Source organism: Spermophilus citellus, assembly GCF_964194105.1.
Source record: "Spermophilus citellus genome assembly, chromosome: 2".
NCBI classification, from domain to species: domain Eukaryota; kingdom Metazoa; phylum Chordata; class Mammalia; order Rodentia; family Sciuridae; genus Spermophilus; species Spermophilus citellus.
Window position 1 is genome coordinate 224,802,065 of NC_138183.1, and position 19,116 is coordinate 224,821,180.

General features: G+C 42.3%; 1 protein-coding gene across 8 annotated transcripts in view; it reads right to left on the reverse strand.

Annotated features, from left to right (window-relative positions):
• Positions 1–1,767, reverse strand: part of LOC308632719 (uncharacterized protein) — a 322,166-nt gene extending 320,399 nt beyond the window's left edge. For 3 of the 8 annotated variants that reach the window (XM_081265030.1, XM_081265029.1, XM_081265027.1), the window contains exon 1: positions 1,495–1,758. The gene's annotated coding sequence lies outside the window, so the exon portion shown is untranslated. Of the gene's footprint in view, positions 1–1,494 lie in introns of all 8 variants that reach the window. The other 5 variants (XR_014018636.1, XM_081265035.1, XM_081265032.1 and 2 more) reach the window with 3 other exon arrangements.
• Positions 1,768–19,116: the final 17,349 nt, after the last annotated feature.

A 19,116-nucleotide genomic window follows, 5' to 3' on the forward strand; every position in this document is an offset into this window, starting at 1 on the left:
AGAAAACACTAGCAAGAAAAACAGCAAGACCCCTATTCTCATGGAGCTTATGTTTTAGAGAGGATGGGACAATGGCAATAATTAAACCAAGGTTATCTCCAATCATGGCTAGTGCTTTGAAGAAAATAAAACACTGTCATTGCATAGATGTCAGGGAAGTTCACATTTGAGCTGAGATCTGAATATGGAGGAGGAAGCAATTCAAAGGCAAGGGAAAAGCATTCTAGACAAAAGGAACAGAAGCACAAGACCCTGAGATCTCAGCTTAAACCCGATTAAGGGTTTAAATAGGTTTTCATGAAAACTTCATGTTCCCAAAATTCTAGTACAAGGTAGAGTAAGAGTATTTTTTTTTTTTAAGATTGTAAAGATCAAAGGGCTAAAAAATCAAAGAAATTTCCCCTTGGCTTTAGACAAAGATGCAATAAGAATGTGCGTGAATATATATTTACATGTCTCATAAGGGTCTTTTTAGAAAGCCTTTCATGTCTTTTATCCTTTAAACTTTTATAATATAGGTTGAAAGCCTGATACAATCTTAAACTTCCAGTTCATGTATTGAGATCTTTTCCTTAGAACTAATGAACACTTCCCCTGTGGGGTGTAATTTACCTCCCTTGTTCCAGAATGAGAATGCGGTGTACTTCTAATTGCAACTATGTAAAAATATGTGTGCCCATGGATTAAGGAGGTGGGAGTATAGGAAGGAGCCGCAGTTGTTTTTCTATATTCCTTTTTGTGTGTGTGTGTGATTACAACTGGGAAGAAAAGAATACATTGTGCACAATTGTGCAGTCTCCTTGTCCTCGATTTTAATAAATGTGTTTTTAACTGCTATTTATATCCCATTTCTAACATCACTACAACCTACATCCTCTCCAGGCTACAATTAAACTTGAAAAGTGCACGAGGCTTTACAAGCCTTTGTACAGGGAATGCGTCTGCGCACATACGGCCCACGTGCACCCTTCTTTCTCTCTATGGACACAAGTTCTTGGGGATCCTTCAGGCCCCTGGCCATATTTCTCCCCAGGCTCTTATTAAAACCAGGTGCACGGAAGGCAGGCCTTTCTCGGGACAGAAAAGCCTCCTGTTGACCCAAAGCTCCCCCTTCCGGTGTGTTTTCTAGAGGCAAAGGAGAAAGTGGGCAGCTGCCCAGGCCCAGGCTGTGTAAGGCCTAAAAGGGCACCAAGTGAGAATGGGGACAAGGGACACTTCCGCTCTCTGTCATGCAGGAGCCGGTGTCCACGCACACTGCGCGACCTCCCACCACCACCACCTCCGCCCCAAGACCACAGCTCTTTCCAAATCCGAAAGTGGGGTGGGCTGGGGAAGCCTCAAGGTCGCCGCCGATCTGAACTTGAAACCTGGCGGCTCTGACACTGCAGCCTGCGCCCCAGGCACGTGGGGTCCCAGTAGGAGCCCCGATTTCTGGCAATCGCCCCGCGGGCTGGTGCCGGGTTCCAGAAAGCCTGGGGGCCCGGCAGCGCTTACCCTCAGCGGCCCAAGTCGCTCGCGCCTCCGGGGACAGGGCGGGCCAGTAGGGTCAGGTCGCGAGTGACGTGGCGTTCCTGGCAGCCCCGCGCTCCGCGCTGCCGAGGCTCCCCGTCTGTAGCGCGCCCCCGAACTCGGATCTCGGGAGCTGGGCGGGGGCGCCTGGCTCAGAGCCCAGGGAGCTTCGTTATCCGCGACTTTTGATCCCGGAGACCTGCACTCCTCTCTGCAACCGGTGGCCTGACGGGGCAGAAGGGGGAGGTAGTTGGACTATTTTGCAGCAAGGATGGCGCCCCCTGAATTCATGACAGCTGAAAGAGCACTACTCCCACCCCACACCCCCATGGGCTGAACCCGAACTCTCTAGGTTGAGGGCTCTGCCTATGTGTTTGGGTCAAAGATTTGAGTATTTGTGTCTCTAATTAGACTCCAGAATTAGTCAAAGTAGGGAAAAGGGCATCAGAAGGAGGAGTGTTAGGGGGCAGAAAGTTAGGGCATCAGGGCTCACAGAGGAACCGGGATCCCACAAAAATAGGCTTCTAAATGCTAAGTGTCCGGTTCCTGTTCCTTGAGCCAAAGAGCAGAGCCAGCCTGTTTTCCCATTTTCCCTAATTACAGATTTTAAAAGCCCATCCCCAGGCTTTTCATAGCCTTCAGCCTGACAGCCCCTGCTTTCTAAAAAGATTACATGAAATTTACCCCAAGGAAAGAGACCAGAAAGGATGTTTGAGAACCCTGACATCCCAGAAGTTTGTGGGTCACAGAGCCCATCTTCTGGGCTTGGTGCCCTGCTTGATAATTAAAAGCTGTTTTCAGGCCAGAGGTTGTGGCTCCTGCTTGGAATCCCAGCCACTGGGGAGGCTGAGGCAGGAGAATTGCAAAGGCAGGAGAATTGCAAGTTTGAAGACAGCCTGGAAACTTAGGGAGACCTTGTCTCAAAAAACAAAACAAACCACCAACAAAAAGACCTTTCAGCCTGCTACCCACGGACAGATAACCAGGGAATTCTAGAGAAATTACCAGTGAATTCAAGGAATCTTGGTAGTAATTTTTAGCAAAACACCCTCTGAACTAATTTCCCAAGTTGTGGTCCAGGGCCTCTGACATCAGATTTCTGGGGAGTCCTTGGTATAGATTTAGAATTTAAGGCCCGGACTATAGCAGAGAAGTTAGACTAAGCAGATTGAGACCCAGAAATTCGCGTTTTAACAAGCTTGCCTTGTGAGATGTCACTATAATAAGTTTCAGAATTATTAGACTTGGCCCTTTATTTGACTTTGCTGAAATGGTGCTTGTTTTTCCATCTGGAGCCTTCCCTCAAAACTCAGTACTGTTAGGACAGTCTTTTAAAAAAAAAAAAATGTACGCTAAGAAGTTTGGTTTCCAAACAAATGTGCCTTATTTCAAAGTATTGTGAATTTTTTAAAAGACATTATGCCAAAACATTTCTTCCTACTGTATAATACTCTAAGCACATCATGATTGTAAATTCAGTGGATTATGCTGTGTGCTTTCTATTAATCTTGGGCTATTTGTCACTGAGCCAGACATCCCCTGCCCTGTGGATTTTTCTTCCACTACTTCCCTCAGGCCTTGATCAGCACAGCTTTCCTTGGGTAAAATGCAAGCTGAGTCTGTACATGGTGGCTTCCAAACTGAACTGCACCACAGAAGAATATGTGGAGTTTTTAAAATGATTTCCAAAACCACACAGAATCACAGGACTCCCAAAAGTATGTTTGCAGAAATTTTATTTCATAGAGCATCTCACAGGATTAGTGAGCTGTCACAAGTATCATTAGTAACAGCACTGAATTGGGGGCTTGGGATATAGCTCAGTTGGTAGAGTGCTTGTCTTGCATGTACTAAGGCCCTGGGTTCAATCTCCAGCATCACACACACACACACACACACACACACACACACACACAAAAGTAACTCTGAATTGTAGTTGAGGAAATAAAGATGTAAACAGAAATTTTGCAACAAAGATGTTCAATGCATTGTTGCTTATAAAGAATTTGGAAATAACCCAAATTTATCCAGTTGTAAAAAGTTGGTCCAAGAAATTATAACATTTATATTGAAATAGGGATACTATATTTCAGAGACTTTTTTCTTACTTTCTTTTTGATAGGGGAGATTGAACCCAGGGATACTTAACCACTGAGCTACATGCCCAGTCCTTTTTAAAACTTTTGAGCCAGCGTCTCGAAGTTGCTTAGGGCCTTGCTAAATTGCTGAGACTGGCTTTGAACTTGCCATCCTCCTGCCTCAGCCTCTGAAGTCACTGGAATTACAGGCATAGGCCACCACTTCTGGCCAGAGATTATTTTTTATTAACATGAAAAAATGTATTCAACAAATAAAGGGGAAAATGTAATGTGAAATATGGACAAAAGCTCCCTTTTTTGTTAAAAATAGAAGAGGAAGAAGAAGGAGGAGGAGGAGGAGAATTATTATTATTATTATTATTATTATTATTATTATTATTATTATTATCATCATCATTATTCTCCACTGTTGATAGTTAGTTCCACTGGAAAGAACCTCAATTTGCACAGCAGAACTAGGAACAAGAACAAGAAAATAGCTACAGCAGGATGACTATTAAGGCAGCATTAATCATTATAGTGGGTGACTTCCTCACCCCAGAAAAACACTCCAGGTTTAGTCTCAGGAAAAGTAAGTGCATTAAAACCAAGAGGGTTAAATGACAATTTACATGCTGCCCAAGCCCTCTTCTCCAGCAGGCTGACATCCTGACACACATCTCCAGAGAAGAGATTGCAAGATTCTTCTCTGGTGAATCTGACTGCCAAAGAGAAAAGACAAAGGTATAGACGTGAGGGGCTCCTGTCACCCTGTGCCAAAACCTATAATTGACAAGCCCTATCCATGTACACAATGCTTCCAGTCAGCTTTTTTTTTTTTTTTTCTGCCCCATCTAGCCAAGAATGGCCAGATGTTAGAAGAAAGATTCTATTATTAAAGATAGATGTAAAAGTAAACAGAAAAAAAAAGCAATATGGAGGGAACAAGGATATGAAGGAAAAGAAAAACAAGTTTTTGTCTTGTTTTTCCCCCATTGGAATTCTCAGAGATAGAAGATAGACACCCAAGAACAGGCTATTGTTTTTTGTTTGTTTGTTTGTTTGTTTGTTTGTTTTTAAGTAAATGAGAACAAGGCAGAGCTCTTGGGCATTAAGTATATGGCAAAATCCTAAGGATAAAACATGTAGACAAAAATATACGAAAATAAAGGACACGGTGGGGCATGGTAGTATATACCTGTAAATCCCAGCTATTCCAAAAGGAAAAAAGGGAAGGGACAGGAAGGGACACAGCAGCACTAGAAGTTGAAAGTGATAGAGCTAAGACTTAGGGAAGCCTTGAACTATGTGCCATGCACTGTTTTAAGTGCTTTATAATTCATTTACACAACCAGTGAAATAGGTCCTACTATTAATCTGCATTTCACAGAAGACAAATCTTAAAGTTCCAAAGGGGCAAAGCATCATGCCCAATACAACACACATAGCAAATGGCAGAGCTGAGCTTTGAACCAGGCAATGAAGCTGCAGATCCAGGATCCCTACTGGGACATCATACTGAACAAGCACCTTCAAAACTAAAATACACCCAACTCAGAATTATGTACGTAGGCAAGTTATTCATAAGTGAGAAGGTAAATAGAGTATTTTTAGATATGCATGTTTCAAAAACTATACAGTAGCCCCCTATCTGTGGTTTTGCTTTCCATGGTTTCAGCTGCCCATTATCAACCAGGGTTTGAAATTATTTTGTGGAAAATTCCAGAAACAAACTATTCATAAGTTTTAAATTGTCTACCACCCCAAATAGCTTGATGAGATCTCATCACATACTGCTATGTCCTACCTGGAAAGCGAATCATCCCTTTCTCCAGTGTGTCCATCTGCAATCCACCAGTTAGTCACCTAGTAGCCATCTTGGTTATTGGGTCAACTGCTGCAATATCACAGCGCTTGTGTTCAAGTAACATGTATTTTACTTATAATGGTCCAAATTGCAAGAGCAGTGATGCAAAGGATGAGTAGGTCAAAAAACATGAAGGACAGATTAACTCTGGTACTATGTGGCAACACTGCAGGACATATAAGAAAAAATATTGTATTGCATATATAGAGTTCAGTACCACCCATGGTTTCAGGCATCTGCGGAGGGTCTCGGTCCCCTGTTCCAAGTGTACTTCTCATACACCCTTTCTTAAAAAGGCACTAGAGAATGGACAAATTCTTTGTTTCCACTTATATGATGTACCCAGAATAGTTAAATATATAGAGACAGAAGAATAATGGTTACCAAGACACGTAGAATGGAGAATCGTGCTTTAATGGGCAGGGAGTTTCCATTTGGGATGATGAAAAGGTTTTCAAAAAGAATATTAGTGACTTTTGCAGAATAATGTTGAATGTACAATGTCACTGAAATGCACACTTAACAGTGAGTAAAATGGTAAAATTTGTGCCATGTATATTTAACCAAAGGGGGAAAAAAAGCTACCACAGGAGAAGGAACTCCACCAAAATGATAAAGGGAATCAAGAAAGAGTAACCCTGGGATTCAGCAAGCAAGAAACTCAACTCAAGAACAAAGCAAAATAACCTTCAGGATAGTAGTGAAAGGAGCCCAGGACAGAAGCTATGTAGCACCATCAGAGAACAATCCTCTCTAGACAGAAGCAGATCAGGAGTGTCAGGGAGCCATGTCTTCAAAAACAGGAAATTGATAGAAAACACAGTATCACTGAGCCATTAAACCAACTGAAATAGTCTGCCTTCACATTTCATGTTAAGTGAGAGTAATAAATTCCTTCATTTCTATCATTGGGCATTGAGAGGATATGTAACCAACTGGAAGAGAACCTGAGGTTAAGTTAATAATTACACAGAAACCTAAGCAAATAAAGAAAATATGAGATTATCATTCCTGAGAAGTATTAGAGTTGTGATAGTAACAGTAATGTTTGATCCCACATGGCTTGACAGTGAATTATATATATCTAGTCATATTAATGTGAGCACTAAATATTGATCCAAATTTATAATTAAAAAAATAAGGTATGAGCAGTAAGTACTGGGGGGAACAGGTGAGGACAACACTGAAATGTTATGTCCCTTAAGGGAAATTAGTACATAAAACCTAAGAGGAAAATCAAGAAGTAGCTTAGACATATATGTTAAATACCAAAACTAACCAGACTTAAAAAGCAGTTGCCTCCAAGAAGCAGGAAATTGAGTAGGCGGCTCTCAAACAGCTATTTGCTGTGATAAACCCTGCAGAACTATTTGACTCTTGAAACCCGGTGGGGATGTATACATTTGGTAAAAAAATCAAAACTAATTTTTAGAGAAAGAAAACCAACTCAACTTGAAAGCTTCCCTAGCTAGTCCAGAAAATCTGTTTCAACTGCCTTCTTTCCTCAAATCCAACCTGCTTTTTTTCCCCTCAAGCATTGGCTTTCAGCATGATACTGCTATTATTCTCTGCCATCATAAAAACATATTCATAAAATCAGATTTTGTGAGCTGGCCAGGGCACTTCATGGTTGCTTCCATTAATTATCTGGAGAAACACATTTCAAATTCTAATCAAACAATTTCCCCTAAGATTTTTGAAACTCCTCTTGTTTATTAATTGGGGACAGAATGATCCATTCCTACTGTGCTTTACAACTGAAAAGATATTTGAAAAACAAGAGACTACAGCAACTGCCGTCAACACTATGCAGTTTGCCACCGACAGTATAAATGATGTAGCTACTGGTAAAAGGAGGGGTCATTCAGGAAGACTCCATCACAAGGCTCAATTCAAGTTGAACCTGGGAAGATGGATTGTCACTTGAGTAAATGGTGTCAGTCAAGATTCTTCCATACAAGTGACAGACACTCAAACTAGCTAAGCTAGAAACAGAATTTTTTGGCTCACCTAACTCAGACATCCCAAAGGCCTGGATTCAAACAAAGATTGATCCTGGCCTCATAGTGTTGCTAAATTCTCTCCCATCTCCATTGCTCTCTTCCACAACTCCAGTTCTTCTTCCAGGTTTACAACATGGAGCAGTGACGAGGTGGGTGGATAACTATATATCAAAATCCCAAGGGAAGGTTCTGACTGGTCCCTCCATAGGTCCAGGTGAATGGGTACTATAATTGGCCAGGCTTGAGCCAGTTTCCAGAAAAGGGAAGATGGAGGATAAACTGTTGGATGGCAAAAAATAATACTTATTACATCCCACTGTAATTGTACATACCAAATATGCTCTAGTGGAGATTTATTAGCGCCTGGGCCAATTGGCAATGTAAGTGAAATGTCTCATAAATGCTAAAGCACCATGAAATGTTGGTTGTGAGTCAGTACTAAAATGGAAGTTTGCACGGGCCCTGCCCAGCCAAACTGCAATTACTCCTGGATCCTTTGCTCTCCGAATGGCTTCAGTTTTTCTTTTCTAGCAGATTCATTTGTCACATTTTCCCTCCTATTGGCCTCTTTCTTCTAACCAAGTCTGCTTCCAACTGCAGTGAAAAATTTGCTCATGTCATTTTTCAGAGGAAGTCAGAGGGACAAAAAATAATGTCCACAGTTGGAAGAGTTTGAAACTCAAGACATAATGGATATACGTGTGTGTAATCAGATTGTTCTCAGCATCCTTCACTCTACCGTTCCTCTAATCTATTGAGTCACTTTCTTGGCCTCATTGCTCTAGTCTTCAAATAAGCCAAAAATATTTTGCTGATGCTAGCTGCAATTTATTGAGTGATAGGATATTTGAAATATACGTGGAGGCTGAGCTTAGAGCCCTGAGGATTAGGCAATTAATTGGTAGGGAAATATTTTTGCCATTTAGAAAAAACAAACCTCAGATTAATTAACAGCCTACACTGGAATTTTCAATTTTCATAAGCCTACATTAGATATCTGGTGTTTAATTAAGTGTGAGGTGTTTGGTTAGTGCTGACAATGTCAAGTAGGCTAATTCCTAAATTTGTTTCCGATAAACCTCTCATTGGTGTCAACACTTGAACACTTAATGGTACATTAAGCATTGTATTTAAATATAATATGGATGAAGGCTACTACTTGTGAGTCTGAAGTTTGCTAAAAGACTTTAAGTTAGACCCTGTTGATTCTCTATAATAAACACCAGCAAAATCTTGGGACACGGCTTCCAATTCTTTAGCATGGAATTAGCAAAATGTGACATTTTTGGACAACTACTCAAGGCCATCCTCAATCTACTTGCCAGGTACCCATTACAGATACAAAAAATATAAAACCTCCAGGTATCACTTTCCCAGCCTTCTGTGCAGCTAGCAATGGCCATATCATCCAGTTCAGGCCAAGGGAAGAGAGACAGAGATGTTTGGGACATTTGGGGAAAAGATTTTCCTACCCTAATAAGAGAAAAGATGCATGAGAAGAGAGCCCTTTTATTGCTAGCCTTCCAGTCTCCTTCCGGTTTGGGTCACATTTGAGAATGTAATGATAAAACAGAAAAAGACAAAGTCACAGGAGATATCATTGAACCGTTAAACCAACTGGAATGGTCTGCCTTCACATTTCATGTTAAGTGACAGTAATAAATTCCTACATTTCAACCATTGGGCATTCTTTCCCTTTTAACCAACAGTATGTCTTATCTGTAAATAATTCACAGTTACCCAGTAACCATTCTATGCCCTCCCTTTCTTGACCACCCGGATTTTCATTTAGGTTTCTTCTCTCCCAATGTATCCTACATAGCCAATGGAAGCAGATTCTGCCTATATTTCCAGGGGTGATCACTGGTTGGCTTATATTAGTCAATAAATTCCACCCCCAGGGCCTTGAATGGGGATTGACTTAAGAGTTAGCTACAACTGGAAGCTGTCCAACCAGAGTCAATCTTTAGATTCTTGCTTGGACGCTGGAAAAGAAATACTCTCTCACCTTTTTTTACTATGCAAATGTGAAGCCTAGAACCCCAGCCAGTTTGCTACCACGAGGCAATTCAGCCTTTGGATGAAGCTGACAGACACCACAGAAAGCCAAAGAGAAAGAAAGAGAGAAACTAGGTCCATGATATCACACTTGAAGGACTGGATCACCCTAATTTTGGCCTTGCTGTTACATGAACTCAGAAATCTCTTTTATTAAAGCCAGTTTGAATTGGATTTTTTTGTTCTTTGCAACTTCAGAAGATAGCCTGATTTGATATGCTTCCTATCTAGGCTGCTAAGCAATAGGCAAAGAGTTAAACTGAATGGGAATCTTTTAAGAGGCAAAAGCAAAAACACTCCTGCATATCTCAGCCACCTTAGTTAGGTGTGCAGTTATGCATCCTTTCCCTTACTCATCAAAGGTGAAGAAAAAAGCAATGTGTCAAAGCGTCACATGTAATATGCCCCACCCTTACTCACTTGGACTTTAGAAGATACTTGACCTGTCTGAGCCTTGGTTTATGTACATGTAAAATGGAGCTGATAAAAATAAGTCTAATAGGGAGGCTATGAGATCAAATGAGATAATGCCTGTAAAGTGTCTCTATCAAGCCCTGTTGACGGTAAACACTCAGTAAATGTTGTTTGTTTTGATTTTTAGGAATCCCTAGTCAACGAGGGATTGTGCTAGGGAGGCCCAATGTCTCCTGCCAAATCTTCCAGATGCTCTTTGGATGAGGTACCCTATTGTTATGGAAGAGCTCACTCCTTTTCTTTTAGTCAAAAGAGTAATGTAAGATCTCTCCAGATTCCTCCAAAGCTCTTTAACTCACACACAGATCTCTTACTTCTTCCCTGCCTTTCACAAGAGCCTGGAGTACTTATTATGTGAGAGATTCTCACCCTTTGTGAAAAGGGGTGAAGGATCTCCTTACCCTGGGAATCCAGAACCAGCCTTGTTTGTGACAGCATACCAGACTCACTGCCAGGAGAGAAAGCCCACCCTGGAGAGTGTTTGTACTTGGCAATTGCTCACTTTGTCCCTTCATCTACTGGGAAAGACCAGGATAGATTAGAAAACCCAAGGAGGAATGGGAGAATCAGCCTCTCTAATCAAGGTTCATGCAGCAGCAGCTGCAATGATTTCGTCCCTGGTCAAGGGTGCCATAAAAAAGAGAACTAGTGAGTGATCTCCCTTCCTCAGGGCTGTAAAAGACTTACAAGTAGGCCCCAGAAAGCTTGGGTTCCAGCAACATTCTGATTTGACGGGACCTTAAAATGCTTCCTAGAGTCGAGTCAGGCAGAAAAAATTCTTAAGGTAACCAAGTGCAGCAAGTAACTAAGTATAAAGAATTTATTCTAATTGCCAAAAAGGAATATGGCCAAGACTCCAAAGGAAAGGGGGGAAAAAGTGGAAAAGAAAGCAGAAACATTATGATAAGAAGAGAAGGGATGTTCATTTTCAAGCGGGAGATAAGATATGGATTAAAGTTCATCCGCAGAATAGTGTAGCAAGAAACTTTATAGCCAAACTGACTCCCAACCGGAAAGGTCCCTGTTGCTCGGATCTCTTTGAATTATAGGGAAAACTAATTGGATCTTCATGTTTACCACAAGGGAGACCAAGTGCTACTCGGGATGTAAATCCTGGAGGTACTTTAAAAGGACAACGGTGACCTTTACAAGCCTCTAAACTTATAGATCTGTAAGGAGAAAAAAATTGATTTCCTGACCTTTGACTTGTTGCTCGTCATTTTTTTCCCTCCACCCAGGGCCCCCAACCCCATCACTCTTTTCCTGGTGTTATTTTTCTGAATGTTCCTTCTGTCCCTGGTCAGACCCACTGAAAGGAATAAGTCCCTTGTCCAGTCCAGCTTGGGGAGAGGCCAGACCACAGGCCCTGGGTGAGGCCCATGACCCCTCCTCTGTAGAAGCTGGCTCACCTCTTCTGCAGCCCCATGCTTGGCTAAACTACTCTGCCATGCTTGGCTATCCCACTGTGTGCTGGGTATTGTGGTGAGACACCTTCACAAATCATTTTAATTACTTCATTCTCACCATGGCCCTATAAGGCTGGGACTCCAGTTGTCTGCACATATCTCCCTTATTTCACCAATTAGGAAACTCCCGTTTCTCTGCCCATTTCCTTTCCCCTTCTGCCTCCTTTCTTCAGCCCACCTTCCTTGTTAGCAGAGAGAGGAGACAAATGGAGGACAGGATCAGTTGACCGTAGAGTTCAAGGGCTGGTGGGACAATTCTCATAACAATGAGGAAACTGAGAGCTAGGGAAGGGTGGTGAATTAAAGTCACATGTGCAAGGTCCCCTGGGTTCCCCAGAGGTAGGGCCCAGCACCCCCACACTGCCCACACAGCATTTTTCTGCTCACCCAAGCTTGGCCAAGGAGGCCGCAGTGAACCACCATCCTTCAGGGGGAGGGAATTCCCTGAGAGTGAATTGGCATCTTTCATGTTAGAATCCATAGAAGAGAAGAGGTCATTATGGTAATGAAGGGAAGTGGGGTGTGAGGGCGACGAGGCAGCCCCAGAGAAACCAGATTATGCAAGTGGTGGAATCGTGGGGCAGGGCATGAACAATGCTGTGTGATTGGTCAACACAAATATACCCCTAAATCCTCACACAGGTGCCTGTTCTCAAAGTAGACAAGGGACTGGGCAGTGTGATTTGGGATCTAGGGGGCCTAGATAGGGCCCCAAATCATTTCTCTTGGCCACTCACAAGGTTGACAGACACATCTCCTGCTGTTAGTCATTTGTTTGCCATGATCAATATTTTTGTTGTATTTATGAACCATCTGCTCTGTTATTTGCTGAACAGCCTAGACCCATTTTTTAAAAAAATAAATAGATCTACTCTAGGGGGAACTCTATCAATACTGTAAATTGAAAGTTAGTGTTGTTTTTCATAAATAGAGATAACATAATGAAAACAGATGCTATTAGACTCTGGCTGTCTGTTTGACTGTCAAAGGCTCTGAGCCTGAGCTTTGTTCTCTTTGGGTTAAAAAGAGAGATTAGCAAGTGTTAGGTGTTAAAAGACAGGGCCAAATGGAGATTATCTCCTTGCACTAAACCAGGAGGATTGACAGAAGTTAAAGAGGCACATCACCTAAGTCCTGCTGAAAACCACCTTTATCCAAGACTTCAGGAAATTCTGTGGGCCTCTTTCATGTTTCTTTAAAAAATAATGATTCAGCACAGAAGGTGCAACTTATTAATCCATATTTGTGAAGCAGGGTGAGTCACTTCTCTGGGACTCAGTTTCCCTCATCTGAAAAGTTGGAGAGAGTTAGAACAGATAATATCTTGTGGTCCCTTTCAGTTTGAGGTTTCATGCCTAAGAAAACACATACCAGATCTGGGACTTGGGGCTGATCAGATGTAATGGGAGTCAAATTGTAACTTGAAAGGTAAGTGAGAAGGGGTAGCAACCCTGAATACTGAAGATAGGGTGGGCCATGAAAGATGAAAGTTACTCTTTTCTCAACCTCACTGAGGGCCACTTTAATAACATGTTCATCCCAAGAATATTCAAATGGCAAAAATGTAACTCTGATCCCATCATAACTAATACTCAAGTTTCAGAGCTGAATTATCTCACATGCAATGAGGAAGTTAGACTTCACTTACTAAAAAATTATATACACACACACACACACACACACACACACACATACTTTCAGATAATGAAGCATCCTGGTAGACTGTTTTTTTTTCTTCTAACTGAAGATTTAGGGCAAAAGTTAGGAAGTCGCATTTGTAGTCTGAATTTCAGACTTGAATTCCGTCTCTAACTAAGGATGTGACTTGGGCAAGTAGGTCCCATCTTAAAAGGGGGAGTTAATGATGGTGTCTACATCTTAAAGTTGCAGCGATTGGGTGAGAACATATATGGAAAGTCATGTGTTTGCAAACAGTCAATGTGTAAAAATATTAGTGTCCTGCACGTCTGAGTCCTTCTGCTTGCTTATCCCAGTTCTTGATCTCTTTCTGCTCTGCCACGGCCCACTCAAGTCTGTCCTGATGACCACCTTTCTCATGCTCTACCAGTCTCCAGGTCCCTTGCCAGACAGTTGGCACTTAATAAATCTGTTGAATTGTGTGGAGGCCCCTCTGAAAAAAAAATGGAATTAGCTTTTTGCCGAAAACAGGAGACTTTACTGGAATATGTTTACATTGCCTTCAGACTGACTGCTGAAAACCTGACCCCAAGGTTTGTTATGCATGAGGAAGGTTTGTGCAGCATATGCAATCTTTATGGGACTTAGTTGAAATAATTCCTAGTTTGCTAAATTAAGATGGGGGGGAAGAGCATAATCTCCTACTTCTGTTTCATTTCATCCAGGGATAAGGCCGCAGAGAGGATGCAAGTTTCTTAGCTGTCCTGGTTTTCTTCTTGGATTCATCTATGTGTGTTTACCAAATAGACACAGTGGGCTCCCTAGTAACACAGACATGATTAGCCTCTGCTGATATCTCAAAGATATATGAATTACTGAACTGCTGATGAGAAAGATCCATGAAGAGTTTTTTTAATTGGTTTAGTGAGATTATTTCCAGTCAACGATTCCCTAGCTTAGTGGTAGAAGATAGATCTGTTTTCCATAAAAGTTAAATGCCAGACTTTTGAATCACTCTGAATTAAAAAAAAATCCCTTAAAAAGCCACTTGCTATCATTTGTTTTATAGCAAAAAAGAAAGGTTGGGATAGAAACTATTATCACCGAATGGCATGCCGAAGAGGCACCAGCAGTGATAAGAACACACACGGCTCTTATTCCAGGATTGAATTCCTGACTACTGCTTCAGGATGTGCTGTGCTTATTGGAAACAAATAAACAAACATAAGCCAACTTGTCCTCATTGTTTCCATCAGCTCAATAAAAATTACAACCTTGAACTTGTGGATCACTTTATCGTTTGAAAACGCTATCTTGTCTAATTTCTGTGTGCTGTTCAGAATACCCTGGGGAGGCAAAAAGATTAAGAGAAAGAAGGATCACAAGCAACCCAAATGTCTGTTAACTGGTAGATGGTTACCTAAAACATGGTATATCCATAGGATAGAATATTTTTGGGACATTTTTAAAAGGAGTGGAGTGCTGACATGTGCTACAACACAGATCAACCTTGACACTAGTATGTTAAAGAAGCCAGTCATGAAGGACCGTATATTGTATGATTCCGTTTATATAAAATGTCCGGAATAGGCAGATCTACAGAGACAGAAACTAGATTGGAAGAGAGATTATGGTGACAGGGTTTGGGCTATGGACACGTTCTGAAATTGATGGTGCTGATAGTTGGAAAAGTCTGTGAATATACTAAATGTCATTCAACTGTACACATGAAATGGGCAGATGTATGGTTTCTTGAATCTCAAGTAAACTGTGTAAGACAGAGCCCTCAGGTATAACTTCTGTATTAGATGTAAATTGCAGTCTCAGGTCTGCCACTCAGTAACCAAATCCCCTTCACCAAATCCCCTACACTTTCTGAATCCCAGCTGCCCTCTCTGAAACCAGAGGCAGGGCTGTGTGGAAGAGCCGGGGCCAGGCCGTACTCCCCAGAATGACACTGCACATGAGTTAACACCTGATAGATGGCAGCTGTGTTGTGATTGTTCTGGCCACATGCTCACCGGAGGCTCAGGGAATGGGTGGGAAAGGGGCCTGACTCTCCCCTGACATAGAGCTCACCACTGCTTTCTTCATATTTGAGACATAACAGAAAATGAGAAAGAGCATTGGTTTGGAAGCAGAACTGGGCTTTCATCTTACAACAGCTTGTTGAGTTCCTATCACAAGCTAGCTCTGTGCCGGGCATGGAGGACACAACAGAGGCCTGGTGACTGTGGTCCACCCCAAGAGAGTTCACAGACTAGCAACCAGGAAGGCTGATTTAGGGGTCAAGTTGTCCAAGATTACACTCTGGACACTACTGGATCTGCTTGAGAGTCCTGGGCAAGTTATCTGACTTCTCTAAGATTCAGTATCTGATGGGGGTAATAGTACAGTCATGTGCACAACAAAGTTTTAGTCAAGAACAGACTGTACACATGATACCATACGCCATATAGCCTAAGTATATAGTAGGCTGTCCCACCTAGGTTTGTGCACATACACTCTGCACTGTTCATACATCAAAGTTGTCTAACGACAGTTCCCAGAATGTTCAACAGTCACTACATGATGCCCGGCCTGTTAAATTGGTGTGTGACCTTTTTTTTTTTTTTTTTTTTTTGGCATTGGGGATTAAATCTAGGACACTTAACACCTGAGCCACATTCCCAGTCCTTTTTATTTTTAGTTTGAAACAGGGTCTCACTAAGTTGCATAGGGCCTCACTAAGTTGCTGAGGCTGGCTTTGAACTTGAGATCCTCCTGCCTCGGCCTGTTGAGCCACCAGGATTACAGGCCTGCAACACCTCACCCAGCTGTTATGACAATTTAATCAAATTTCCTACATGTAAATTACTAAATCCACACAACTGACCTACAGTAAACATTAATGAAACAACTCACTTAAGAATCCAAGCAATTGAAAATGAAATACTAACCTATATTATCAACATATTATTAATGAGTAATGGCTATTGAAACAATTAGTGGTGATAAACATTACTATTATATTTATTATTACCATCTATAGGAGCATTGTATCTCTAATACAGGACAATCCACAATGTTAGTCAACTTACTTGTATCCTTATTTACAAACTGAAGATGTTGATGGTTTTCTAGATTTTTATGCAAGCCAGATAAGAACTGTATGTAAAAAGCATTTTGATATGGGATTATTATTTTTATTCCATGAAAGCAGCACCACTCAGACTGAACCAAAGTATTGCTTTGTTTTGCCTCAAACAGCAAGCCGTTCTAAATTACAACCCTGGGAAATAAAGATGATAGTAAATTATGGGGGCCATCCCCTGGCCTGGGGGACTTAGGGTTAGGGTTCAGGTAGTAAGTCCTAGCATAAGTGGACGTTTAGCCTGGCTGCAGATTGATGAGTGCTGAGAGGAGCTGGTTATTTGATCCCCAGGAAATGTTTCTGGGCTCAGGTCACTGTTGCCAGCTTTTGAATCAATAAGGCAGCACTTCTCAGACCAGAAAGTTCAGTTCTATTTATCAAGTGAAAGAAGCAACATGTCTAATGAAAGCAGGGCACCGCTGCTCCTAGTCCTCCACAGTGTGAAGGGAGGGGCCCAGGCAAACCGTGCCAGGTTCCAGGGCCTTTCTGGGATGCCAAGGGTCTTCCTCCTCCAGACTTCAGGATCAAGCACTGTCCTAGGTACAGGGACTTTCATCTGTGCATCTGTTCAAAATAAATATGGAACAGGTACTCTGCCAGACCCTCAGATAAATGGAACAATGAAAGAGACACTGCCCTTCACCAGTATTTCCAGTCTAGAAGGAGAAAAATAAAATAAAATAAATCAGCAATTGTAGCACGTATAAGGGAAGAAAGCCCAGGATGCTTTTCTCCAAGTCTGGACCAACCTAGGGTAGCTTCCCAGAGGAGGCGAGACTTCAGCCAGGAATTTAGAAATGAGTAGAAGTCAGCCATGTGTAAAGAGAGGAGGAGTCGGCGATCAGAGGGGGCAGTATGTGAAATCTATGATTGTTTTAGTCAGCTATTGTTGGTGCTATGACTCTCAGACCCAACCAAAACAACTGTAGAGGAGGAAAAGTTTATTTAAGGGCTCACAGTTTCAGGCGTCTCAGACCACGGACAGCAGGCTCCATTCCTCCGGGCTCAAGCGAGGCTGGATATTATGTCAGGGTATATAGTAGAGGGATGCAGCTCACACTCTGATCAGAAAGCAGAAAGAGAGAGAGTGACTCCATTTGCCAGGTACAAAATATATACCCCATAGCCACACCCCCAATGAACCACTTCCTCCAGCCACACCCATCCCACCTGCCTCCAGTCACCACTCAATTAATCCCATCGAGGATTGATCCACTGATTAGGTTAAGGCTACAACCCAATTATTTCTCCTCCAAACCTGCTTGCATTGTTCACACATGAGCTTTTGGGGGGCACCACATCTAAACCATAACAGTGATATTTTTGCAAAATGGAAAGTAGTTCCACTTGACTGCAATAAAAGGTGTACAATGGGAATTGGCCAGAAAACATGGTTAAAAAAAAAAAAAAGGCTGGCTGGAACCTTACATTCCCACATGCTCAAGCTACTCTGTAGTATTCCCAAAACACCTCCAAGAATATTGGCATGTGAATGGGGGAAAAGGGGAAAGGAAGAATTGTTGGGATTAGGACCTGTACCATGCCATGTGACCTAGGACCTTGGAATCAAGAACCAGCAGAGGCTCTGTCCTGGATCCCTCCTCCTGGGGAATCCACTTCTCCATCCAGAGGCCTAACTTGTCTAGTTTCAGTCCTCTAGGCAGGATATGTGGCCCCAAACCTAGAACAGGCATACACAGTAAATAATGAGAAAGAAGCAATCATCTCCAAACAGGTTCTCTCAGTCACTCTACGACCCTAACATGAAATTCCAACACCCATTTCCACCTTCTCCCTCCTGCCTGTCCAAAACATGGAATTGGCTTTGAAGTCACCAAGAAGCTCCCATGAGGGGAAGACCCCTAGAAGCAAGTTGGCCCCAAACCAAGAAAATGAATCAAATTTTCACTTTTCTGTTACGGCCTCATCTCCTTGGAGTAACTTTCCCTATTTGCATGTTATTTGGCATCCAAGGCTCTCCCTGAGTTCTCATCTAAAGCACTCCCTTGAGTTGTTTCCAATAAACTATTACTGAGATTTTTTTTTTTTTTTTTTTTTTTTAGTAAAAAGGTACTTGTCACTCACTGGGTCTGGGGCAGAAGGGAGGATGCTCAGCATGCAAGCAATATGGCATCTGAGGAAGGCTCCAAGGTAGAGGCTGCTGGTCTCCCTTAGGGAGTGAGAAAGACAGGGGGAGAGGGAAAAACGCAGATGAGCTAACTTATAAGACTTTCCCGGGGAGACACAAATGTATTTATATCTCTCTACTTGACTGGGAATGGAGTGGTGCTTCTCAAACTCCTTACACATGAATCACCCGGGGAGCTTGCTCAAATGCGCCATCTGATTTGGTGCACCTGGGATGAGACTCGAGGTCTGCATTTCTAAGATGTTCGCAGATGTTGCTGTACTTGTTATCTATTGCTGCCTAACAAATTACCCCCAAAACTTAGCAGTATAAAACATCAAATATGTATTAGCTGACTCAGTGTCTTGAAGCAGTTCAGCTGGAGGATTCTGGCCCTGGCTTTCTCAGGAATTGACAGGCAAGTTGTCAGTCGGGCTCTGGTCTCTCAACTGGCTGGACTCTCCAGGCTCACTCATGCTACCATTGGCAGGAGGCTTCAGCCGCTCACCCTGTGGGCCTCTGCAGGGTGCTGAGTAGGACGTGAGTATCCCTAAGATGAGAGCCATAGTCTCTTTTACACAGAATGCCAGAAGTGACATGCAATCACTTCTGCTAGATTCTACGTGTGAGAAGGGAGGCATTAACTCCAGCCTATGGAAAGAGAGAGGAATTAGGCTCCACCCCCTGAAAGGAAGACAAATTTGTAGACGTGTTTTTTAAACCAGCACAGCCAGGTGCAGTGGTGCATACCCATAATCCCAG